Here is a 27,354-nt window from a genome sequence, read left to right on the forward strand (position 1 = left end):
ATATAATCTGTGATTCAGGCTAATGTAATCCACGGGTTCATTACAAGCATTGTGTTATGCCTATGGTGAGGAAAGGGAGAGAGCACAACCAAATGAGAGATTGCTGCACTGTGTACACTGCCATTGCTGACACCAATGGTAACTAAAATCAAGAATCACAGCTGTTGTAGTAGCAGTGAAAGGCCTTAATGAGGCTGTCAGAAGCTCATCCCCAGAAGCAGCACAACTTGTTCGCAATGGGGAATGATCATATTCTATTACAGTCCATGCTGTACAGTAAAACCAGATGCATTTCACAACGTTTGGCCTAGGCCTGGGTTTTGCAAAGAGAATGGTACGTAAGAATTACCAAGAGGCATAAAAAGCACACACACCAAAAACAAAAACAGTCAAATAAATGCTGCAAATGAGAATATTTCATAATTATACACATTTGTATGACACCCATCACAATAATAATTGGATGCACCACACATGTAGAACCCAGTGGAGCAAGAACCACAATGTACTCAGGAGACGATTCCCAGCCCGGTCACTAGCCTGCTAAGTGACCCTGGGCAAGTCACGTCCCTGCTCTGTACCTCAGTTTCTGCATCTACTTATTTCCCTTTATAAAGTGCATTGAGAACTACTAATGAAAAGTGCTATATAAGAGTTAGACAGTATTATCATATGGCTTAGATTGAGGCAACAACAAATGAAAGCTGTGTATGCTCCTTGGAAAGGCACCTCCTTTTTGTTAAGTGTGTGTTCTGTGTTTAGCACAATGGAATCCTGATCCCCAGTTGGTGTCTGTACTGGGTGTAACTGCAACCCAAATAAATACATTAATAGTAATCTCTCATGTGTAGGGGCCTTTACTGCCCTATATGGATTGCCAAGATCAAGTCTTTCAGTTATAACTGATTAAAGAGAAAAGTCCTAATTTGTGGCCTGTTCTAGCTCCCATTGAAGTCACTGGGACTCTTTCCCTTGACTTCAGTGAACACTGGATTAAGCCCTTAGTGAAGCCATTTGTACACACTGTTTTGTGTAACCACATGATCGCATTATTATGGTGCCGTCTTTCCTCTCCCTTTGCCCCTCTGGTGCTTGTTTTTGACCCTTTTAGTTGCATCATACGTGAGTTAAGATTGTGTAATCTGTGGAAAAGGCAGCCTTAGTTTGTTTCTGCAAAAGGCTTAGCACGCTCTGGAGTGCTGAACAATAATAATAATAAAAATTAAAACTGGTCAAAATTTTCTCAATTCTGATGTTTTCTCAATGAAATTTCAGATTTTGAGAGGGAGAATAAAATTGGGAATGGTTTTTAAAATGAAATTTTCCCCAAAGTTCCTCCTATTCCCCCACTCCGCAATGTTTTATATTTTTTAAAATTTCCATAAAAGTTTGCATTGGTATTTTGATGGAGAGAAAAACCTCGGGCAGCTCTTCTCCAATGGTTTTAAGTGAAAAATGTGAATATGAATTTGCTCTCAGTTATACTAGTGTAAACAAGGAGCAACTCCAGTGAAGAGAGAAATAAACCATCTAGAACTGGTGCAAGAGAGAGAAGAATCCGGCCCCAAGATGCTGTACAAAGTGACAGGCGTGGGCTTTAGTATTTTTCATGTAAAGTATGTGTGTTTATCTTTCTCATGGGCTTTGTAGTGACTCAAGGAGTCATTTATGAACCAAAAGACCCTTTCTTTTAAGGGTCACACTCTCTCCCTCCCTTCCTCCCTCTCTCTCTCTCTCTGCTCCTGGATGAATACCATGAGAAGACCAAGTTTAACTAGGTCCTTAACAGTCACCATGGGGGGGAGAGGGGAACCTGAAACACAAATGCTGAGATACTGGGAGCCTATCCACTTGGATGCATGGTCCTAGCCACTTAGTGATATGACTCACAACTTACATGTGTTGACAGAGTTTGTATCTGTATGTCATGTTTGCCGCAAGGCAGGCAGAGAACTACAGGGAGACATGTCCTACTCTAAGTGTCTGGGTTTGTCCCCATATGCTGGGAACAGCCATCTTAACCTTGCATCAAATGTCCATCTTTGCCTTCAAAATTCTCCCCAAAAATACATGCTTCCCACTCAGGTGTCAGTCTTACAGCAAAAGGGTCTTTACAAATGTGCAGGATAGTTTACCGTGAGAGATGTTTGCAACAAAGTATTTGTGACTGTGTGAAATGGGTTCACTGGACCCCAAAACCAAGTCATGGTCACCGGGATTTATCTTGTATTACAAACCTAATCCCCACACCGGGTTTGCTGAAAGTTTCAGTGAGCTTTCAGCAACTGTGGGCCAGCTCAGAACTTTGCATTGTGGTGGGCCCAGACACACCCCTGGATCCAAACAACCCTGAACTCTGGATCACTATTTGCATCTAACTGAAAACTTAACTCCATGGGTGGCATCACTGGAATAACTCACAGCAGTAAGGTCTAAGCCTGATAGAAAATGTTCTCAGGACTGGTCCCTAACGCTACAGGATAGGCAGCACTTTTGCTTCACCTGGGGCTCACACTTTGATTTTGACTCCTTAACTCGCGGTGCCTCTATTGGCATTCTGGGTTCTAATCAACTCAGAATCTCCAAGCAAAACTTAGTCTAAATTGCTGAGTTCCACCTAGTTGCCTGCTGAAATCATGACACTGCCATGAATGTCACGTGATTTCAATCAGAGCCAAAAAGTTCACTGCTCTTTTGCAAAGTTCAGGGAACTCACTGGGACTAAGTTGTGTTATTCAGCACTACATCTGAGAGCAAGGGCCATTATTTCCAAAAGACTATTCAGAGAGAAAGTCACTAACTAGTCAACGTAAGCAAGGGGGACCGAATCTGCCCATAATTATTTATAGACTTGTAGCATAGGCTGTTACTCACATATCTAATGCAAATGTCATTTCATTGCTTATAAACAAAAGAAAGCTATGACAGAGAAGATTAACATTTGTGCCCATTGCACAAACAATCCTAATTACAATATTACAATAAAAACAACTGCATATCTTTCAGCAACCACCACTCTAGGCCAAAGTGAATTTTCAGCACCAAATAAAATCCAACTCCTCCACGCCCTATGAAATAAATACAGATGAGTTCAAGTAGCGATGCTCAGATTAAAGCAAGCTTTAGGGAGTTCAGATCTGGGCTTTTGGTTCAAGCCTATAAACTAGACAGTTTAAAAAACGGTTTTGAAATCTAGCAAACTTTGAATAGATATTAGCCCTGACATATGTCACCAAGAAGAGTTCATCCCAGAGTGATCTGCCTTATTAGTTATGTGAATTTGATTTCCCTTTTTATCTCAAACCCTACAGAATACAAACTACAGGATTTGGGGATGGTAGGGGGCACTTTGAGATACTGGAAAGTCTGTGAGGGTTTCAGAGCTTGGATTTATATTCCACAACTTGAATTCATTGTCCCCTTCCCCACTGCCATCGCCACCCTCCCCAAATCCTACAAGCATGACTGAAATAAATTAGCCAGAGGTACAGGTCACACCTTCCAGGGCACTACTTCTGCGTAAAATCAATAGAGAAAATGGGAGTCGCAAACAGCTGAAGCAGAAGGAATGATGCATTGATGGCTTTACAAACACACAAACAAAGGCACTTGAGAACAACCCTAAACCCTGCTGCCTGGTGAACACAATGCTCATTTATTCAACCACCTGAACCCTGAGAGCACTAGAGAAGGAGTTCAGAAAAGACACCTGTTCTTTCAAGTCTTTATGTGTCAATGCAGGATATTTCACCACACATTTTCTGCTAGGGATATGGCCCAGCTCAAGGTCCCAGGATTCAGATACCTGCAAATTTTTAGCTGCAGAGGGACAACATTAGCATTGAATTTAGTCCCAGATTTTGAAGTGGTTTCCGACCTCCATAATGGCTAAACCAAAGCCCCAGACCCCTGAACTTTGCGGGGGTTCAGAGTTCCAATCTGGAAGCAGAAATAAATTTCACAACTATTTTTCCCCACTATAATGGGCCAAACTATAATCCTGGATCCAAACACTCCTGAACTTTGCAGTTTCTGGCGATACAGATCTGAACCTGAATTTTGGAGGTCTAGTTTTCAGTAGCTGGTTTATACTGTTGTGCTATTGACTCGTCTGTCAAACTCCTTTTTGAATGAAGAAGCTATTAACAGCAGCCAAAACCGTGTGTTACGTTCATTTTGTTTTCACTTGTTATTTTAAAGCGGCTAGGCAAAATCGGGAAAACCACCTAAGTGACTTAGGGAACCTTAAGTCCAATTATCAAAAAGGACTTAGGCACTTAAGAGCCTAAGATCTATGCAAAGTCAGTGAGACTTAGGGCCAGATTTACAAAGGTCTTTAGGCACCTAAAGATGCAGATAGGAACCTAGTGGGATTTTCAAAAGCTCCTAAAATTGGTCACACACCTAACTCCCATTGAAAGTCCATGGGAGTTGGGGCACCTGTCATGCTCAGGTGTATTGTCCTTTGGTAAGTAGAATCAAAACTTCTCCCCATATTGAAACACAATACAACTCTGAACTAGGTACTTACATTTATGAAGTCTGTGGACAATACTGTAAATATAATTGCCTTTATCTCCACTGCGACCTGAAAGAATAAACAGATTTTTTTTCTTAAAACAACACAAATAAAGCACTGAAAGTTTGCATTTTGGTTCTGGTCACTGCCCCATCCTATGTCCCAACCCCAGACAGCAGTGATGTGACTATACTTTCAGCTTCTCTCTAACATCGTGAAGAAAATCAGTGTCTTCAGCTTAGACAAAGCTGTCCTTGGGAGATTAGTCCCATATTGTCCCCTTCTGTCTCCTAACGTGGACAGAATCTCTCTGACAAGGCTCCATAATGCTCCTTGCTCCTGCTAGTCCACGATGAACTGAGATGGCTAAACTTTACTCTGATCGGTAGCAGCACATAGAGCTCTGGCTAGTCCTGGGGTGCTGATGCCGCTGGCTCGGGGAATTAATTTCAGTAACTGAGGGGCATGGGATACAAATTCTTTCCTCTTTTGGTTAAGCTGGTCTACCAACCCAATTATATAAATGTGCTACAGTGAGGGAAGCCAATAACATAAGCATAGCAGTCTTCGTAGAAAAGCTTTGCTTGTGTACGTTCTAGCTTGTGATGCAGCCTTCAGAGGAAATGCTAGGATCTGTAGTAAATGGGTGGCAGAATAGCTCAATATAACCTTCTAAGGATGCTCCTGCTTCTGGTTCTCAAGTTTTCCCCACCTCCCAGTCCTTGCATTCCTATGGGGTGCTGGGGGAGGGTGATGGAAGAAAGGGGCACACTCATGGGTTTGATAAGGAGGATGAGAATAATCAGTCTCAAGCAAAATCAGAACTGAGGCTGGAAAGACAAATGAACACAAAAATGCTTCCCGCAGCTCGGCTCAGGAGCCTTAAGAAGGGTCCTCTGAATAAGGACAGAAGTACAGGGCAAGACTCCCCATTCCTGCCCGAATACTGCAGAAAGGACTGTGCATAGCAATGCTACTTTAGATGCCATAAGAGAAGTGGCACTGCATTCCTGCCCCAGCCCTTTTAAGAGGGTAGGCAAATCTGACACGAAAGGTTTGCTGAGCCGATTCGCAACATCTGCTCAAGATTACACTGTATTGGACTCTAAACAGAATAAGCAAAGCTATGCCGTCTACCCCCAAGATGCTTGGAGATACTGAGAGCCTCCACTGTATTCCCGTATGTTTCTAATTGTCTGAAAGTATGACATTTTCCATGATCTGCTCCAAAAGCACCAATGGTACAAGGGGACCTCCCCAGAGATGTAGGTATGTTGGGCCTGGTTTTCAAAAGTGACTTGTAATTTTCAATGCCTCATTTTTTGGGTGCCCAAGCTGGGACCCTTCAAAAGAGTCTCAATTGTCAGAAAGTGCTGAGCACTGGCCTTCTTGAAATCCGGTCCCTTTAAAGTGTCTGGGGATGGGCACTCACAATCATTAGTCACTTCTGAAACTTTAGGCCATTGTGTTTCTATCCCGTCCCAATCTACCCCAGGATGCTGGCCATTCTCAAAGCAAATGTAACCTGCTGCTCTGGGGAAGCATGGAACATCCAGTGTTTCTGCTACTCCTATTTCCTCCATCAAACAGTCACGTCTGATTGTTCTGGGTGTCCGTTTCAAAAGACTTGCCCCAAATTTTAAGGAGGGCGAATGAGCAGGATCACAGATGGGGATTAGAGTGAAGAACTGCATTATAGCATTTACCCCATTTAAATTCTTCAGCAATCCAAGATTCATTGCATGAGTGTGAGAGCAGACGAACAGAAAGAGAGTGACATACACTGAATACATTGTTGGCTCTAAATAGCGCCGGATATGGGTGAGCGCTTGGAAAGGTTTGGGTACTAAAGAAATTATGGCCACATTTTTTAAACAGAGGCTTTAAGTTCATATGCAGAATAAAAGCACCAACACATTTGTAGTGCGAAAAACAGGAGACAGAAAAGTTTAGGGATAAAAATAAAGGTGATGTGAGGCCAAATGGAGGACCAGGTTAACAGCTGATTGGTCTTCCGTTGGGGGACTGTGGTGAATGGGAAATGGACAGTATCCCTTTAAACAGATTGGGGGTCATCTAGTGTTGGGGTTTCCCTTGTTGGGGGGAAATGAACTCAATATTCTAATAGACATTATTGATGGAAAAGAACTATGACCCTACCAGTTGCTAAATCTTAGACCTAGAGATGGGTTGCAATCATCCAAAGATGATTTCTGTCTTGCACTAGAGATGGCTCCAACATGAATGTTTGGAACTGAACTCACTCAAGTTGTAAGGGGGAGCGGTGACGGGAAGGAGAGGCTGTTTTTGCCTACATCAGAATTTTGCAAATGATCCCTATCACTAAAATGACCTGAGCCAAATCTGTGGAGCTGAAGAACCTCAAAGTTAGCAGTCTTTGAAATCCAAATCCAGTTATGAATGTTTGCATCATAAGCCTCTCTGCTCTGCAAGCATAAAACACCTTTCATCAAAAGGCCTCAAAGAACTTTACAAAAAGAGTGTCTAAATGTCACTATCCCCATTTTACAGATAGAGAAACTGAGACACAAAGAGGCAGAAATGACCTGTCCCAGCCACACAGCAATAGAATCCAGGTCTCCCAAGTCCAATAGATCACACTGACTCCATGATCCTCTGTAGCTTGCTAAACCACAGGAGGGGGCGGACCTAGATGGGTTTTCCTATCCTCCTTCCAGCCAAACACTTCCTTGAAGCTAAAGTGAAGTACAGCGAAAAGAGAAAGGATCAGAGTGCTTCAGGTCTGGTCATTTTCACATTCCTTTTGTTTGGCCCCACATATCCTTGCCTCTCTCCTGTTCTGCAGGTAGCAGGTTACCCCAATGCAAATCAATTGAAAGAACAAAAAGAAACAAGTCAGATAATCCCATCATTTCCACTCTACACTCCATCCCTGTTACTGGAAAATAAAACTGCTGACTTATTCTATATGAAGCTACATTTTTCATTTACAATCACTCAGTAGTAAGACTTGTGCATTTCTAGCCCAAAAACAGCACATGCCATTCCTAATCTATCAATAACCTTCCTTCTGCTGAGCTATGCTTTTTTTTCCCCCATGGAGAAACAATTCCCCACTTAGAACTACTAGATAACAGAAAAAATACTTTACAACAAAGTAATTTTACTTCTGCATATGCATAGTCCTCATTTATTTCCTGGACTATATCAAGAGTTAAAAGACACTTCCAAAATAGAATTTGTATAGTCAGTGCAGTACATACTTTCCCCAGTTACTACATTTAATGTTAAGTTTTGGTAAGAAAAATCTCCTCTCTGTAGTACATTTGAAATGAGAGTTTATCAGCACTAGCAACTAAATGAAAACACAATTTCTAATCTGTCCAGGATAGCCATAGACTAAAGATACCCTTTTAAACTCAATTATTTGGCTCTACCTCTCATTTAATAGTCATTTTCTTCCTTGAACACTTGGCCTATACTTAGAAAACTCTCCCTTAGACAGTACAACATATCAAGGAAAAGTTTGTTCTTTCCGCTCTACAAAAGTTGTGTTTTATAATCTCAGTAGATGGAACTTCTAAGTAAGCTTTTAAACAAAAACCTGTAAACTTCTTAAATCATTTCAAAACGCAAGCATCCAAGCTTTTTTTTTTTTAAAAGCAAAATCTCCTCCCACCTCTGGCAACAAAACAAATAATAAATTTCACAGCAACAACTAGAGTCATACGTTAATACTCAAAACATCTACATTCGGATTGGAAATGACCATATGAACTAACCACAAGAATTGCTTGATAAGACAGAGTTTATTCTTCAAAAACGTGTCCTATTTTCAGCTGCGGGGGTAGGGAGAATAGCCTTTTAAAAACTCTATACGTGCAGCATAGAAGCAAAGAACTGAGCTTTTAGCAAACACTTTTTAAAAAAAGACCTGCTAAGGTCAACAGTATCAAGTTTTCAGAAGTGGGAGTTTACCCAACAAAAAACAAACAAACAAAAAATAAACTTTTGTCACAGCATTTTCATGTAAAACAGGTTTATCTTATTAGAGACATAGAATAACAATAAAGCTGCTGTTTAGCTTAGAAAATTAACTTTTAAAAAAGTTTGATATAATTTATATTAAAATATTTGAGGAGGTGGGGTGGGGTTGGAAAAAAAACTTTAAACTACTGCCAAAAGTACTTGGAATACATAGTTTCTATTCGCCCTTTTTACTGACCTAAGAAGAAGTCTTCACTTCGCAGGTAGCAAAGTTTCCCCTTCTTTCTCCATTGGAATAGTTATATTTGCATTCAAGCACATTGCATTACTGAGACTGAACTGATCATAAAAGAATACTGTTTCCAATCTTCTGGTTACTACAGAGAAGAAAGAAGGAAAAATGCAATCCAGTCAGGTATTCTTTCCTTGTGAAAAGTAAATCCAGTATTCTGGAGCGAGTTCAAACACAGGGCTTGACAGGCAAAGGAGACAAGCTTTTACACTGAGCATGCTTAGTCCTGCATTGCCTCTGCATGAAACACACTTAATGAACATTACTTCCTTCCCAGTGGTTACTCCTAGTGGAAGTCCACACCCCCTACTCTTTCAGAAGTCAGGAATGCAGCTGCAACCAAAGTCCAGAAAACAGGCCCGATACCCAGACAAGGCCCCACAGATCAATAAACTCAGGTTGTGACCCGCAGGTCAGTTTGTCAAATAGGACACATCAGGGTGATTTTTTTTCTACACTTGGTAGAGTTTGCTTTATGCTTCAGCTAAAGTGACACTCTCCCCTAAGAAAATAAAACTGGACCAGCATTTAAATAATGGTTAAATGTGCTGATAACATAAGGCAATTTTCTTTCAAATCTATTTCTCCCAAACTCGCTTTAAAATAAGGAAAACATTTCCTGCTGAAATTCATCATACAGAGTTAGATCTGTAGGTTCCCCTACAAACGATACTTCAATTAGCATAGGAATGGATCAGCCAGAGACACAATACGCCCTTCTGATTTAGTTAAATATTTAGGATCCAATCCTGCTCCTTTTTTAGTCCAGGGGAGTTTGCCATTACCTTCAATGAAAACAAGACTGGGGCCTTAGACAGCGAGGTCTGACTGCTTCAATAATCTGTACAGGATGGAGCACATTGCTGGCACTTTAATAATTACAATATTGCCATCTTCAAGTGTTCAAAATATCATAAATCGAACCCCTTCCCCTCCCCCCAAAAATCATAAAATTGACTTTAAAATTACGAGTTTTAAAAACCTAATAATAATGTAGGGGGGTTCTTTTTATTTACTGTCTGGATTTTGAGAATTTAGGCTATACTTGGATCACATTTTCCAGCTTTTCTCCACAACCATAAGGCCCAGAAACTTACTCTTTTTTAAATGAAAGTTGATAGTCTCATGACTCCAGGAGCTGAGGCTTTAGTAAAAACACCGAAAGCAACAAAGAATCCTGTGGCACCTTATAGACTAACAGACGTTTTGCAGCATGAGCTTTCGTGGGTGAATACCCACTTCTTCGGATGACTTGCATCCGAAGAAGTGGGTATTCACCCACGAAAGCTCATGCTGCAAAACGTCTGTTAGTCTATAAGGTGCCACAGGATTCTTTGTTGCTTTCACAGATCCAGACTAACACGGCTACCCCTCTGATAGTAAAAACACCAAATACCATGAGACTCCCACCAAGGGTATGTCTACACTGCAGCTGGACAGATGTGCTAACTATGCTCTAGTGCACTAAACCTAGCAGTATGGCCACAGCAACACAGACAGTGGTTCCTTGCTCAACCCTTTGAGTAGTACTTAGGCAAGCTAGCCCCAACCGTGATTATTTTTAGCATGTTAGCTCGAGGAGAGCTAGACACATGCGTGTCTACCTTTGCTGGGAAGCACCCTTCCAGCTGCTGTATACAAATTCTCTAAAACTACAAAAAGGATACAATTGCAAGAGTTGGCAACCCTGTAATTAGAATTTACAAATTCTATGGGCCAAATTCATCCCCGATTAACTCCATGAACTTCAGTGGAGTTCTCTAGAAATGAACAGGGACCTGCATTTGAAACTGGAGATGGGCTGAACCTGAACTTTGTGGGTTAATAACTCCCAACTCTGGAAGAGATCGGATCCAGATCTGATCTCTATACTGGGTGAACCAAAACCTTCCTGAACTTTGCAGCTTAGAGTTAGAGATCTTTTTTAACCACCGTTGTATTGGGTTGGGTTTGCACTAGTTTGGATCAACTAGGAACACATCTGAATCTCTTGCCTGGAACAGGAATTACATTTCAGAAGTTGAGTTCATACATCTCTGCACTTCCTACTTTTGTTCACGGTTCTAAGAGAAAGATCCACGACAAAGGCAAGCCTTGCTGTATTTGTGCCCTGTATCAAACCAAGAAATATTAACATACGTTAACAAGAAATGTTAACATGGCTTGGATAAGTATTGTGACAAAGTTCCTCCTCTACCTTGGTGGGTCCTGCGCTTATTTGGCAGATTTGCTCACCTCAGTGATCTTCCCCACAGTCTGGGTCAACTCCTCCTGCGTCTGATCAGGAGTTGGGAGGTTTGGGGGGAACCCGGGCCCGCCCTCTCCTCCGGGTTCCAGCCCACGGCCCTGTGGATTGCAGCTGTCTATAGTGCCTCCTGTAACAGCTGCATGACAGCTACAACTCCCTGGGCTACTTCCCCATGGCCTCCTCCAAACACCTTCTTTATCCTCACCACAGGTCCTTCCTCCCGGTGTCTGATAACGCTTGTACTCCTTAGTCCTCCAGCAGCACAGCCTCTCACTCTCAGCTTCTTGCGCCTTTTGCTCCCAGCTCCTCACACGCACTTCCTCTCCTCTGGCTCCCTCTCGCCTGACTGGAGTGAGCTCCTTTTTAAACCCAGGTGCCCTGATTAGCCTGCCTTGATTGGCTGCAGGTGTTCTAATCAGCTTGTCTGCCTGAATTGGTTCTAGCAGGTTCCTGATTACTCTAGTGCAGCCCCTGCTCTGGTCACTCAGGGAACAGAAAACTACTCAGCCAGTGACCAGCATATTTGCCCTCTACCAGACTCCTGTACCCCACTGGCCTGGGTCTGTCACAGTATCTATGCTCTGCTAACCAAAACTAAACACACAGACCAAAGGAGGTTTCCCATTGCTACATTTCCATTTCACACAACAAAGCTTGCCTTCACAAGTGACTTTACGAGGGCAACAAAAGCAGGCAAATGCACTGGATTCTATACCTGGACCATCTTTCCAACTTTTTCTTCCTAGCTAGGATGACCAGACAGCAAATGTGAAAAATCGGGACGGGGGTGGGGGGAAATAGGAGCCTATATAAGAAAAAAACCCAAAAATTGGGACTGTCCCTATAAAATCAGGACATCTGGTCACCCTATTCCTAACTGTGCATCGCAACCATCCAACAGAACTATATGAAATTCCTGTTGCCACTTACTATCGTGTCAGTAAGCCCTTGGCATCAAGAGGTGTTAGATCAGGGATCAGCAACCTTTGGCACGCAGCTCGCTAGAATGCTTACCCTGGCGGGCCGGGCTGGTTTGTTTACCTGCTGCGTCCACAGGTTCGGCCGATCACGGCTCCCACTGGCCATGGTTCGCCACTCCAGGCCAATGGGGGTGGCGGGAAGCAGCATAGGATGAGGGACATGCTTACCCTGGTGAGCCGCGTGCCAAAGGTTGCCAATCCCTGTGTTAGATAGTGGTCCTCGTTCACTACAATAGGAGTTACCAGGGCAAACGAGTTTATTTTTCTTTAAAGCATCACAGTGAGAGAATCAGTGCGTGAAGAGCAAGAGCTGTAATGCCGCAGTCACACAAAGATCTCTGATGTTCCAGTAACATTATCGATAAACTAACTGAGTCCCTTGTGGGGCTGTATGTCCAGGGCCCATTTTCTATTTGAGTGCTACAACTCTGAAGGCACATTGCAAATACGTAGCCTGTGACACAATGGAGGGAGCAGACTGCCGATTCCCTTCATGCCTAATTACCCATAAGCACTTGGCACGGTGACTTATTTAACAGAGCGTTGGCCTAGCTTGCAGACGAATCCTCTGTCCAAGTGGAATGCGTTCCATCTCCAATTTTCTTCTTGAAAGAAAAATAATATGGGGCATTCGAGTCCAAAAAATGATTCTCTCTTGAATTATTTGGCATTTGGAAGCTATCCAGCCCCCCGTAGGCCAATGATGCAGTGTTTATAATTAGGCAGTGACGCTACCCCAAGTTTAGCTAAGTGATCCTCATTGTCACAGAGTGACTGGCCCCATTAACAGGAAATGGAGCTAGCTCCACCTGTGACCAATAAGCCGCCTCTCTGCTGAGCCTGTCCGGCAAGGGGTTCAGATGATAGCCTAAGGAGCACCTGGTCCTTAAAAAGGTCAGCAAGAACTCAGCTGGGCTGGAGAAATTGCAAGGAGCAGGACGTTGCGTTCCTCTACTAGGACTGGTGGCTGTGGAAAGAAGCTCACTATTATGAGATGTGCAGGAAGGCAAGCTGAGTGAGAATGCAAGGAACAGAAGTCCCTGGGTCAGGGAAAGACCTCGAAGGGCTGCAAGAAGTGAGGGGAAATATTGGGCAGAGGAACTACTTTATTTTGAGATTATGCCTAAATTCTTTTTAACAAATAAATTGTGCCCTGAGGCGAGAGCCTGGAACAGAATCTGGCATGGCATCAATTCTTTCTGGGCTGGTGAGAGAGCCCACCAGCGCACACTCAGCAAGATCCACTGAGGAACGATTGTTGCTTCAGACGTTGCCACTCTGTTGAGAGCCCAACATGTGCCCTTTCCAGAGCTAGTAAATCCAGCTGAGGCAGTGTGTCTAGGATGCATAAAATGCTTCCTTCTCCCGACACCAGATAAGCTTGGATCCTGTCCCACTGAACTGTGAGAGTCTGAAACTTGGCCACACTATTTACAGCATCTTCTTGCCTGGGGGATTTGAGTTCCTTCATGATTTTTTCTCCCATATGCAAACAGCAGGCACTACTGAACGTGCCAGCACTACCATATGGGGAGCTAGTATCTACCTGTAAGTGCTTACCAGAGGCCAGGCTGGGCACTACAATTATGCCTGGTGTTAACAATGAAATATTTCCCACCAGATGCCATTTCTGGTGGTGGTGCTTGCACACTGGGGGCCCTAAGCAGGAATATTTTGGACCCCCCCACACACACACAACACATACTAAAAGCAAATGGGGGATACCTTTGAGCTGCTCAGGGTCCTAAGCTATTGCTTAGGCCATGTCTACGCTAGAGACCTTACAGCAGCGCAGCTGCACCACTGTAAGATCTCTCGCAGCCACTTTGTGCCAACGGGAGCGAGCTCTCCGGTCGACATAATTAAACCACCCCCAACGAGTAGCAGTAGCTATGTCTCTGTGCACACTATCCCTTATGCCAGCAAAACCTGTAGACATAGCCTTAGTCTGCTTATGCCTAGCACTGGCTCTGCTGGTGTCATCATTATGAAGATTGTTCTGGTTGCTCAGATCTTTGGTTGCTATGCTCTTTAGCGAGATAAAAATTAAAGCTATTTTGTGAAGGGTGGGAATGTGGGTGAGGACAGGTTAGGGCAGGAAGTGACGACTATCATACCAAATTAAAGTTGTAGGAGGAATTTTAAGGAGGCAGATTGGAAACGTGCAATTTGGAACTTGGGCGGAATACTGAGGTGCCTTGGAATTGTTAATGGCAAAAAATCTCTAGGACATACATCCATATAAAAATGGACTAAAGCATGTCTGCCAGAAAGGCATCCAAACATGAGTTATTAGACTCAATACAGTAGTAACCGGGTGACTGGCCTGTGTTATACAGGAGGTCAGACTACACAATATAATTGTCCCTTCTGGCTTTGAATATCATCCTTCATCTAATACATGGGGCCAGATCCCGAGCTGGTGTAACTTATTATATTTACACCAGCTAAAGAACTGTGCCAAGGTATTAATAACAGCACAGTGCCTGCTCACAACACACTGCAGCGCTACTTCAGTACTAACTCAGTAGGTGAAATACTTCCTATCAAGTCACCAAGACAAGTTCCTTTAGCACCCTGGATGCTCTCAATCATATTTAACCTCTGAGACCTGATTATCACTGCCCGTATGGTTTGTTTAAATCACACGAAGTGTGCACAAACAAGAGAAAAAATACTGAGTTAACTTACTGATCCTGTACTCCCACTAATATAGAGCCTACTAGTTTGTACCATCCCCAGAATGCATCTGGATGCATGAAAGCTAAAGTGCAGACAAACACCAATGAAAGTCTATGGTAGCTTCTTTAAATACAGGATTTGCTATGATGGGGAAGAAATATGTGGCCTAATAAAGAGTGCATTGGATTGTGAACTCTGGAAAGCTGAGTTCTGTTCCTGGTTTTGCTTCTGGGTGACTTTGAGCAAGTCACTTTACATCTCTCTGCATCTGTTTCCCCATCTGTAACATGGGGATAATGACACTGCCCTCCATTGTAAGTGCTTTGGGATTTACTAATGAAAAGTGCTGTATAAGAGCCAGCTATTATTAGTGTATGGATTTTGCTATGATGAATTTGACTTAGCACCACCAAGGCAATATACATTAATCAAAAAAGCTCCAGCCACAGACAACAAATAGATTCAAATTTAATTTTTTACAGCAAGACTAGAGAATAAATTACATATGAAAAGGGAAACTCGGCAAACAAAATATTCTCTGGCACCACTCTTGCCTTTGCAATTGTCAATGTACTGGCTGAATCAGGACTTCCTGCAATACGGGGTTCAACTACACTGCTATAAAAAAACCTGCAGCTGGCCTGGATCAGCTGACTCGGGCTCGCAGGGCTATAAACTTTCAGCACAGACATTTGGGCTCAGCCTGGAGCACAGGCTGTGAGACACCATGAGCTGGAGGGCCACAGAGCCCAGGGTCCCTATCTGATCCCAAATGTCTATGCTGCAAGTTTATGGCCCTAAGCCCAAATCAGATGACCCGGGCCAGCCATGGCTGTGCTGCAGGTTTTAGGGTAGACGTACCACAGACAACATCTTAAAGTACAACGTAAGTTTGGGTTTTTCAAAAAACCCTTAAAGAATGTTCTCCAGTTGTTGAGACTATTGATTGTTAAATGGGATGCCACCGCACACAGGGATTAGCCAAAATTACGGGGCCAGATACTCAGTTAGTGTAAATAGGCATAGATCCATTAAAGTGAAAGAGACTACCTCGTTTTACACCAGCTGAGGATCTGACCTATCCTGTTCACCTTGTATTTCACAAGTATTTAGAGTGTGGTGTATCAGTGATTCTTCTGCACTGTTATTGTATTTACTGTAATAGAGAAAGAAACAGTGACATTTCTGACAGCAGCTTATTACTCCTTCCCTCCAGGCAACATAAAGCTGAATGAAGGAGGGGTGACACAAAGTGATAGCAAACGTGTCCTCTTCAAGGGAATACTTGATAGTGGTGCCTGCACCTTTGTTATTTTAGCTGAGCACTGAGTATGCAGTGCTACTCCCAGGCATAAGATGCGTCCCAATAAATACATCCAGAAAAATGGTGGTACAATCCAGGAGAGAAACTAGGGAGACTCCAGAAGAGAAGAGCTATAAATGCCAAGCCTCAGCAACATTTGGTCCCAATGGAAGGGCTTCACCAGGCAGAAGCAGGAGCCCCAGATCAGAGGAATTATATGCTGTTGTGTTGTCATGGTTTGACCTCTGTGGGGACCTTGACCCAAGAGGAGAGACCCCTCCCAGCTGATGACAAGAGACCCTGGCCGCAGAATGGGGTTCCAAATCAAGAAAGGGACCTGTACGTTAGTGGGGTTGATGGACTGAGGTTAACTCAGCCCCTGCCCCCTCCAGCTAGGATCCTGGGGTAGAGGCCTATCTGCATAATGTGCTGCCTTTAGGTTAAATAAACTAGACCTCTGAAGGGGCGCTGTTCAATATACATAAGCCTCACTGGACTTATTGAAAGCCACTCGGGGCCGAGGCAGAGAATTAATCGCAGTGCTGCACTGTGTTGCCAGGCGATGGGGGCCACCCATCACAGAAGGCTACGCAATAAATGTCCATTATGGGGATGTGTGTACCTTCCTCACAAGCGTCTCTTACTTGCCATTTTTTGAGATCAAGATACCAGACTAGATGGGCCGGGGGTCTGATATGGTCTGGGAATTTTGTGTTTTTAGGATGTGTATTTCCTAAAAGCGGCCTCAAAAACAATAACAAATCCATGACTATATAGGTAACACCCATCCACCTGGGAAACTGAGCATAGAACCCTAATCTGTCAGATCCAAATGGACAAACCTCTAGCCTTAAACTAAAGCAGAACTCCCTTAGCTGGTGGTGATACCATGTCCCATATCAGAGCAGAGTGTGTCACACACACTCATATACTCACAACAAGAGCCAGTACATTAAAAACCAAAGAGCAACATCCATTTTCCCAGTCATCTCTCAGCACAAAGCCAGTGTGGTCTGCCTTACATTCCAACTCCAAGTGCTTTTCACAGGACACGCATTATCCTAATGAAACAAATGGATCCATTTCATTTTTTTCCACTTAAGTCACTGGTGAGTTCAACTTTGGCACTTCAACAACAAAAAAGAAAATGGTCATTGCCAGCATTTACAGTACATTGGAAAGGGGGGAATGGAAAGACATTGTAAAGCAAATTTCACAGCAGTTACAGAATGATTAGGCTTTAACCCTGAATTACGCATTACATTATATAGATATATGTCGTTTAACACTGTATTTAACTCATCACATTCTGGGGGAGGGAGCTGGGAAAAGGCACAATAATTGAACAACCCAAATTCTGCATTCCCTGATTTTATTGCAATGATTTTGCAATCTAAATAGCTTCTATACACACACACCCTCTTCTTTATAATCAGCCATGGCTGAATTTTCCCAGTACTTAATAAAAAAAAAGTTGGTTACTTGAGATGTTACTAGTACCTTTCCATTTTCACCCCAGGATAAATATGAGAAGCCATATGAAAGACAGTGAAACTACTCGGGTTAGTAAGGGATGTTATGATCTGGCCCTAATTGGTTTATCCTCACAACCCCCCTGTGAGTTTAATATTCACAGATGAAGCAATGGGGGTGCAGAGAAATTACAGCCAAAGTTTTCCAAAGTGGCCCCTTGAAACCCTGACTTTGGGAGCCTCGATATATTTCATGGTATTTGTTATAAGGGGTACATCTATATTGCATTCGCAGTATGATTTCAGCACATGTAGGCAAACCCAAGTTCGTTTTGATTGAACTAGCTCACCAAAAACAGCTATGAAGTCAGGGCAGCATGGCTGGTGGAATGGGCTAGCCACCTGAGTACGTACCAAGGGTACAAGGCAGGCTTGTCCTCAGGCCGCTAGCTCAGGCTGCTGCAGCTTTGCTGCTCCTTTTAGCAGGTAAGCCTGGGCATGCCTACTTGTGCTGCAATCACCTCTCCTAACTGCAGTGTCAACATATCTTTAAAGGGAAGTGACCAAGGACAGCTAAACAGTTGGCAGATGCATTGTAACTACACATTTAAAGGTGCATTACTTCCTGAACATTTAAAAATGGCTTCCTGCTCCCTCCGCTTGCGTTCCAGCAGCTTCTTGGTTAAAAGATAGGAAACAAAAGGTAGGAATAAATGGTCAGTTTTCAGAATGGAGAGAGGTAAATAGTGGTGTCCCCCAGGGGTCTGTACTGGGCCCAGTCCTATTCAACATATTCATAAATGATCTGGAAAAAGGGGCAAACAGTGAGGTGACAAAACTTGTAGATGATACAAAACTACCCAAGATAGTTAATTCCCAGGCAGACTGTGAAGAGCTACAAAAGGGTCTCTCAAAACTAGGTGACTGGGCAACAAAATGGCAGATGAAATTCAATGTTGATAAATGCAAAGTAATGCACATTGGAAAACATAATCCCAACTATACATATAAAATGATGGGGGTCTAAATTAGCTGTTATCACTCAAGAAAGAGATCTTGGAGTCATTGTGGAGAGTTCTATGAAAACATCCACCCAATGTGCAGCGCCAGTCAAAAAAGCAAACAGAATGTTGGGAATCATTAAGCAAGGGATAGATAATAAGACAGAAAATATCATATTGCCTCTATATAAATCCAGGGTGCATCAACATCTTGAATACTGTGTGCAGATGTGGTCGCCCCATCTCAAAAAAGATATATTGGAGTTGGAAAAGTTTCAGAAAAGTGCAACAAAAATGATTAGGGGTATGGAATGGCTTCCATATGAGGAGAGATTCATGAGACTGGGACTTCTCAGCTTGGAAAAGAGACGACTAGGAAGGGATATGATTGAGATTTATAAAATCATGACTGGTGTGGAGGAAGTAAATAAGGAAGTGTTATTTACTCCTTCTCATAACACAAGAACTAGGGGTCACCAAATGAAATTAATAGGCAGCAGGTTTAAAACAAACAAAAGGAAGTATTTCTTCACACAACACACAGTCAACCTGTGGAACTCTTTGCCAGAGGACGTTGTGAAGGCCAAGACTATAACAGGATTCAAAAAAGAACTAGATAAATTTATGGAGGATAGTCTATTAGCCAAGATGGGCAGGGATGGTGTCCCTAGCCTCTGTTTGCCAGAGGCTGGGAATGGGTGACAGGATATGGATCACTTGATGATTTCCTGTTCTATTCATGCCCTCTGGAGCACCTGGCATTGGCCACTGCTGGAAGACAGGCAAGATGGACCTTTGGTCTGACCCAGCATGACTGTTCTTCTCTGTCCCTCCCCGCTGTTAGTGAGAGAGCATCCCCCTCTGCCATCTGGAAGGCCCTGCTAGTATATCTTCCACATCTGTTCTCCATGTTGGTCTTTCCAGATCTCTTCCATAAATCTTATCCCTTTCACCCACCACTTCATTTCTCTGTCTGCAGCCTGGTTGCTTTTATTTCACCTGAATGATCCTCCACTTTTATCCAACACCTTTCCCTTGCCCTTCAAATCTGACTTCTTCCAGGAATCCTTTTCTCTTCCTCCTTTTCATCTGTAATTCCCTACACCCTCTCTCTTCTGCTCAGCAACTGGTTCATTTGAATTACAAGCTCCCAGGGCCAAAGTAAGTGTCTTGCTGTATGTGAAGTGCTCAGTGGATTTAAAGTTGGCACGTAAGAGCTCAGTTCTGCAAACACTTCTCTCTCTCTCTCTCTCTTTGAATACTTACATGACCATAGTATCTGTGCATCTTACTACTGAGTACAATGTTTGCTACTGTGACTAGTCCCACTGATGGGACTTTTAACACATCTGTGCAGTTTCATACATCACCACACTCCATTTCAGGGCTAGTAGTAGACACCTAGCTATGAAGTGCTACAAAACAAGGGATAGAATTGTGCCCCTTCATTTACTAGAAATGTAAATGCAGTGGAATAAATTCATATCTCAGTTACAAAATGTAACCCCAGTAAAGTTGCCCCAATGGAGAAGCAGTTTTTAAAATACCCTGTTTTTATAAGTACATCATTTTTTAAAAGTCAGTAAGATTAGCTCCCAGTATTAATAGCTAAATCCACTAGTAAGTCTTTGCAGAATTTGGACTCTGTTGTTTAAACAACAATAATCAATGATTGGATTAATGCTGTAAAAGCATCACTTAGGGATACAATTCATAATGCTAAATCTGTGTTCTCCTGCATCATATTACTGAAAAGGGAGCTCTCTGACTGATGGGAAAATGGTTCACACTTGATTTGTGAAAGACCTTGATGTGCTGTAAAACAGATCTTTCACTAACAGCAGAAGAGAAACCACTACAGAAAACTTCAAATAGTTTGGAGCTGTTAGAACAGTGTCTGTTCTTTTACCAATATGCAGGAGATTTGTACAAGTAGCCTATCATCATTAATGGGACCTACCCACTTAAATAACCTATGCATCAAAAGAAGAAAAGCCAGCTATGTAAATTACTGTTTAAATATCAAAGACACAAGGGGGATACATGTTGCATTACAACTCTTCTTATTCAAGGATTCAGGAAGGTATGACCCAGTACACTTTAAGACAGCTTACTTGTATTACTGAACCACCAAAATGATTAAGGCTCAATTATCTATTTTATATATTGTGCAGGGGGCTTTAAGCTTTGTGAACTCCAACAGAAATTTACCCAGCAGATGATAAAAGCAAAAGTAAATTTTGAGAGAAAGTGTTTTTTTTTTTAAAATATATTTAATACAAGCAGTCAGCCACACTCTCAGCTGGGGTCAATGGAGCTAAGCTTATTCACCACAGCGGAGGATCTGTCCCAGCAGTTTTAAAAAACTATTTCCAAGTACATAGTGGGCCATATTCTGCCCTCACTGACATGGCTGACATCTCATGCCCCTATCCTGCAAACACACGTGAGTAGTCTCATTGAGTTCAATGGACTTACTCACATATGGAAAGAGCATGAAGATTTGCAGGATCCAGATCTCACTGGGATTGATTGCATCAATGTGACTGAGATGAGAATTGCTCTACATTTACATTTCTACCTAACCCAAAGAAGCTCATAGGAGCCTAAAACAGTATTTATTTTAGTCACTAATTTATTTAGATTTGCACTAACTATGTAAACAAGAGACCACGTCTGGCGCCCGTAACAAGCTATGAAAGATACAATTCACTCATAACAGACTCAACAATTGACTCAGCAATATATATTATATCTATACCTATATCTAAACACACCAACCCAGCCAACATCGAAGTACCAACTTTACCCTTTACTAGTCTGTGGGGATATATGAATCCACAATGATTGTTTCAAAACCTTATTTGTTGTTGTGAACTTAATGTTCATGAAAGATCTAGGATTGTCAGCCCTGTACTCTAGTCCTCTCTTTATCGAGAGAACAGCTACAGCAATGCAAGCTTCAAATGCTCTGCAAAAGTGCCTCAACACTGACTTTATGGGATTGAGAGTGCAAATCAGTCTTTGGGGTAAATTAATGATTATTTTTTGGTCTCCCTGTTGAGGCTGCCAACAAAGGCTTCAATTGCAACAGCACTTAAGGGCAGTTATAGTATCAATACCTAACTCTTGTATTGTGCTCTTCATCAGGAGATCTCATAGAATTATCGAATCATAGAATATCAGGGTTGGAAGGGACCTCAAAGCAGGACCAATTCCCAACTAAATCATCCCAGCCAGGGCTTTGTCAAGCCTGACCTTAAAAACCTCTAAGGAAGGAGATTCCACCACCTCCCTAGGTAACCCATTCCAGTGCTTCACCACCCTCCTAGTGAAAAAGTTTTTCCTAATATCCAACCTAAACCTCCCCCACTGCAACTTGAGACTATTACTCATTGTTCTGTCATCTGGTACCACTGAGAACAGTCTAGATCCATCCTCTTTGGAACCCCCTTTCAGGTAGTTGAAAGCAGCTATCAAATCCTCCCTCATTCTTCTCTTCTGCAGACTAAACAATCCCAGTTCCCTCAGCCTCTTCTCATAAGTCATGTGCTCCAGCCCCCTAATCATTTTTGTTGCCCTCCGCTGGACTCGTTCCAATTTTTCCACATCCTTCTTGTAGTGTGGGGCCCAAAACTGGACACAGTACTCCAGATGAGGCCTCACCGATGTCGAATAGAGGGGAATGATCACGTCCCTCAATCTGCTGGCAATGCTCCTACTTATACAGCCTAAAATGACGTTAGCCTTCTTGGCAAGAAGGGCACACTGTCAACTCATATCCAGCTTCTCGTCCACTGTAACCCCTAGGTCCTTTTCTGCAGAACTGCTGCCTAGCCATTCGGTCCCTAGTCTGTAGGAGTGCATGGGATTCTTCCGTCCTAAGTGCAGGACTCTACACTTGTCCTTGTTGAACCTCATCAGGTTTCTTTTGGCCCAATCTTCTGATTTGTCTAGGTCCCTCTGTATCCTATCCCTACCCTCCAGTGTATCTACCACTCCTCCCAGTTTAGTGTCATCTGCAAACTTGCTGAGAGTGCAGTCCACGCCATCCTCCAGATAATGAATCTCAAAGCGCTTTACAAAGAAAGTCTGTATCATTATCCCCATTTTGGACACCTGCCCAGTGGAAAGTGGACTGAGACACCAAACTCATTTCATGCAGGCCACTGAAAGACCATTGGCAGTAAGGATTTGGACCATAGTCTGCCTTAATAGTAACTACAGCCGGTTGAAAAATTCAGTGAAAAATGGCTTTTTCAACAATACAAAAATATTCATGTTTGCAATTTTTTAGTTTTATGATATAACAAATAGAAATTAAAAAAAAATTGAATGAAATTAATTAAAAAGGAACATTTTTCAGTTTTTGATATGGGGTTTCCTTTCTTTCCCCCTTCAAAAGAGGATGGGGGGGCTAACCAAAGGGAGAAAAAGAGGGGGGAAGAAAAACCAAGGAAAACTGAAATTTTCTTTTGGAATTGAATGGGATCAAAATGAAAACCACTTTGTTTGTTTTGAACTGATTTAAAACAAAATGCTACATTATAGATCATTTCATGGGGGAGAAAAAATCCAAAAAAACCCTGAAAATGATTAAATAATTCTCATTTTTTTCACCAGCTCTCTAAAGGAACTTCTTAAATCCAAATCCCACAGTCCACTTTGCAAGATCAATGCCCAGACATGCCTCAGTAAGAACAGCATGATTTGGGGCTCTGATGGATTACAGTATGCTTTGCAGTTATGTCACATCTTCCATTTGAGGATCTCAGTCTACTCATAAGCATTAGTTAACAAGCAGTGAAGCCCTCATTATCTCTATTTTACAGATTGGTAAAGTGAGGCAAAAAAAACCCTGAGTAACTTGCCCAAGATCATTCAGTGAAATTAATAGCAGAGCTGAGCACAGAACCCACGTGTCCTGACTCCAAATTCCCCATTCCAAATAAAACTGTCTCAGTTAGAAACACAGACTCCAAGTTTTATCACTCAAGGTAGCCAGTACAGTAGGGTTAAAGTCAAACATGCCAGGAAGGGGCAAGATGGGGCCGATCAGAAAGGCTTCCTCCTTCCTAATTCTTTCTCTTTCTTTCTTTCTCCTTAAGGAAAACAGAGTAATAGTTGCAAACTCAGCTAAATAGACCCAAGCACTGTTGTTTGGTTAGCACTGTTCACCTGCCAGTTGGAAGGAGACCTGAGTTTGAAGGGTCAAAACTCTTAAGTAATGCTGGCATTTCCAGCTCAATGTCTCATAAGACATACAAACACAATCCAGCAGGCTGCAGACAAAATTTCCTTTTTATGTTTCTCCATTTCCAAATTACTAAGCCATACAAATGCTTTTAACGGCCATTTCCACGCGCTCAATGACTCTAAAAAGAATTCATCATAATAATCCAAGCTCCTCTCAGCAATTTTCCCCCCAAACATTTTTAAGTTAAGAGGTTAAGTATTTGATTATGGAGGACTAGATGCCTCAGCCTCGGTAATGGGCTATAGCGCCTTTCGCCTCTGAGTAAATGGTTCAAATCCAGCCTGAATCTGAAGAGATTGTGGTCAAAAACCATTAGCAGCAGATGGCTGTTTGGTGCCTTAGGGAATGTTTACACTGAACACTAAGCCAAGACTCTGACTCGGGTTTGAGCTGAAGCCCTGCTTCTGCCCCCACACAAATCAGTCTGACTCAGGTCAGCAAGCATTCAGGTTTGGATCCTGAGACCCTATGAGGAGGGTGAGTCAGAGCACAAGTCCTGCTGCGACGTATGTCCAAACCCTGTCATTTGACTGTGTGGAGGAGCTCAAATCACTTAAGTCTCCCTCCTGATTTCTGCCAGGGTACAAAGGTAAGAACAGCCTCTTGTTATATTTCAGTATTTCCATTTAAGGACAATATTAGAGTGTGGCTCAAACCAATGCCTTGGATTTGAGCACCCTCAAATGCTACAGTTGCAAACTTTCAGACAAATTCAGAGTCTGAGTTGGTCTAACGTACAAATTCTGCTGATTCCCTCAAAGCACAAGTTATACCACCATGTACATGCTTTAAACACCTTCAAACTTGGACTGAGACTCACTCCCAGTTACCAATGTGTGACTTACAACCCTCAATTATACATCACCTCTGAATCAGACCATCGAGTCTCTGGGACTCTGCACTGGCATAACTAATACGTCCAAGAACCAGCAGAAAGGAGTACATCAGGAACCACTACAGGAGGGCATAGGTAGGTGCCAAGAGGACATACATAGGTTCTATGGAAATGTACACATCAGGTCTGAATCTGGCGCTTACCTTTATAATGAGCAGCAAAAAAACCCTGGATCTTCAGATGTTCCCTGCTCCCCCAAATTTTGGGCAAGGATCTGAACTTTGTTGTTCTGACATATAGCCTGACAAACCAAGAAGCACAGAAGTGCTTGCAGAATTATTTCCCAATATTATCAGAGAGGTTCGAACCTGGTATCTTCAACACCAGAGCATGGCCTGTGCTGCTTGAATTAAAGGAGTAGCTCTGTTAATTGGCAGACAGTGGTAGGCTATTATCCTCTGTGGACCAGCCTGTAGGAGATCTGATACTTATTTTCAAGTGTACTACACTTGCTTATTTAAAAAGAAATAAAAGTTACATCAAAGTTTTTTTATTTAAATCTAAGAAAAGTTGCAGGTTCTAGTTTAATTTGAATTTTAGAAGGAAGTTCAGTTCTGATTTTCTCCTAACGCATCTGAACCTAACTTTGTGGTGATGTCCTGCGTATTAAAAAGAGACCAGCAGTCATTTACAATAGCACTACAGCAGACATTTAGTCAGCTGACAATTTAACATGCTTAGGAATATGCAATCATCACTTCAGCTTTTCAGGCAATAAACCATGATTTGCCTTGTCCTTCATCTGCAACAGTAATTTTAATCCACTTGACTCAGTTTAGTAAGTGTCCTTTAAAGGAAAGATCTACAAACCCAGGTAATTAATAAAAGTAGGGTTTGAACTTGCATTTCAGAGAGAAAGTAATTCATAAGTATTAAGACAATGTTATTCAAATATTAAACATTCTCAAAGTACATATATTACAACACTGGAGAAAAGTAATCTTATTATACCGATGTGCTGGGAACATTTCTACTCTCACTCCACACACACAAAACATATGTCTCCACACACACACACACACACACACACACACACACACACACACACACACAACATATGTCTCGACTGAGTACATACCTGGGATCTCAGACAGGCTAACCCAAGTTGCTGGCGCTGCTACTGCAATCACGCTACTATTTTTAGTGCGCTAGCTTGAATAGGTCTATTGCATGTATGCCTACCCGAACAGGGAATCACACCTCCCAGTTGTTGTTTCAACGTACACACACACACTGTAGTAACAGGATTATGAGATCAAGAACTCAGAAATCAAAGGATTCACAAAGTGACAGTTGCTCCCACGAGGCTAACTCAGCCATGTTGCTAGTCCTCTCTATTTTATATTAGACACTAATGACAGATTAAAACAGTGAGGTTTATGTTTCACAACGGAAAGAGGCATGGAAAACACTATACATGTGCCACACGGTTGACTTAATGCAGCAAGAATAATGTTAAATTTCAATGAAATTGCCCCCTCCCACTTTTTGGTGTCAAAATTTGATGTTTCTATGACATTTTTCAGCAAAATTCAAAACATTTTGGCCAGTTCTAGAAACCGTAGTGTGGAAGCCATGTGGAATTTGGGAGGGTCTACCTAGTCTCCCCTCCATAAACTACATAAACTTTGGAGGATTTGGCAGAACTTCACACTGAGTTTTGCAGCTCATCCAACCCCGAACAAAACAAAACCAAACCTTTCCAGCTGAAAGAGCTGAGATTTCTGGAAAGGCACCTTGATCCAGTCTCTCTCTACTCTTCCTTAGCAAACTCCCCATGGCTATTCTATTCCCCCACCCCAAATAGTGACAAAACTCTGAATTCAAAGTAGTAATTAAAAAAACCTGACTTATGCAAAAGACTCTTCCAAAGTAAATGCATTAGCTTTTGGTTAAAGCAGGCAACGAGGGGTGAAGTCAACTCCAGGGTTCTATCCCTAGCTCTGCCACTCACCTGCTGTGAGGCACAGAGCTCAAGGTTACACTTTTCCCCCCTCTGAAAAAATGGGACTAAAATTAATATTGGTTAAATAACCTGGTTGGTTTTAAAAGGGAATTACCCCCACAGTATGCTGTGAGATACAAGTAAAGCATTTCAATCCATTGGAGAATCTCAGATGTAAATCCAAAGGATTATAATTCTACTTTCTAAAGGCCATTCTACATGCAGAATATCTCCAGGTACAGTTAGGGCTCATCTGCATGGGATGTCCCTGCATGGTAACTGACGGTGTAAGTCTACAGCACACTAGTTCACCGCACAGAAACATCCTGTGTGGCCATTGCTAATGTGCACTCTCCACAGTGCACTTTGATGTTCTCCTCTTTCCAGCGGAAGTATGTCAGAGCACAATATGGAAGTTTGGGAGCAGTGTCCATGCAGACGTTACTGCACGGCAAGCTAGTGAGCTGTAGATTCACACCCTAGCTTGCCGGCCAGTAACGTCCCATGTTGACAAGCCCTGAATCTGTTGCAGGGACCACTGGTAGGCAGTATTTTGAGTGCAAGTTTTTTGGAGCAGGGGCCATATTTATATCTTGTGTTTGTACACCACCTAGCACAATGAGGTCCTGGCTCATGACAGAGTCTCCTAGGGCCACCACAGTACAAATAATACATAAAATAAATATACTTTGACAGTGTGGCATATACATACTGTGTTTGCTACCATTTCTTGGCCTTTGAGCTCTTCTGCCTTCCCTTTCTCTTCAAAGAAGGGATGGAGCAAAGCTGCA

General features: G+C 42.4%; 1 long non-coding RNA gene across 2 annotated transcripts in view; it reads right to left on the reverse strand.

The window, feature by feature from the left end:
- Positions 1 to 27,354, reverse strand: part of LOC120375502 — a 251,891-nt gene that overhangs the window by 96,144 nt on the left and 128,393 nt on the right. For both annotated transcript variants that reach the window (XR_005586586.1, XR_005586587.1), the window contains exons 3-4: positions 8,727 to 8,865; positions 4,532 to 4,588 (exon numbers count right to left, since the gene is read on the reverse strand). This is a non-coding gene — a long non-coding RNA (uncharacterized LOC120375502). The remainder of the gene's footprint in view (positions 1 to 4,531; positions 4,589 to 8,726; positions 8,866 to 27,354) is intronic.

Source organism: Mauremys reevesii, linkage group 12, assembly GCF_016161935.1.
Source record: "Mauremys reevesii isolate NIE-2019 linkage group 12, ASM1616193v1, whole genome shotgun sequence".
NCBI lineage: Eukaryota > Metazoa > Chordata > Testudines > Geoemydidae > Mauremys > Mauremys reevesii.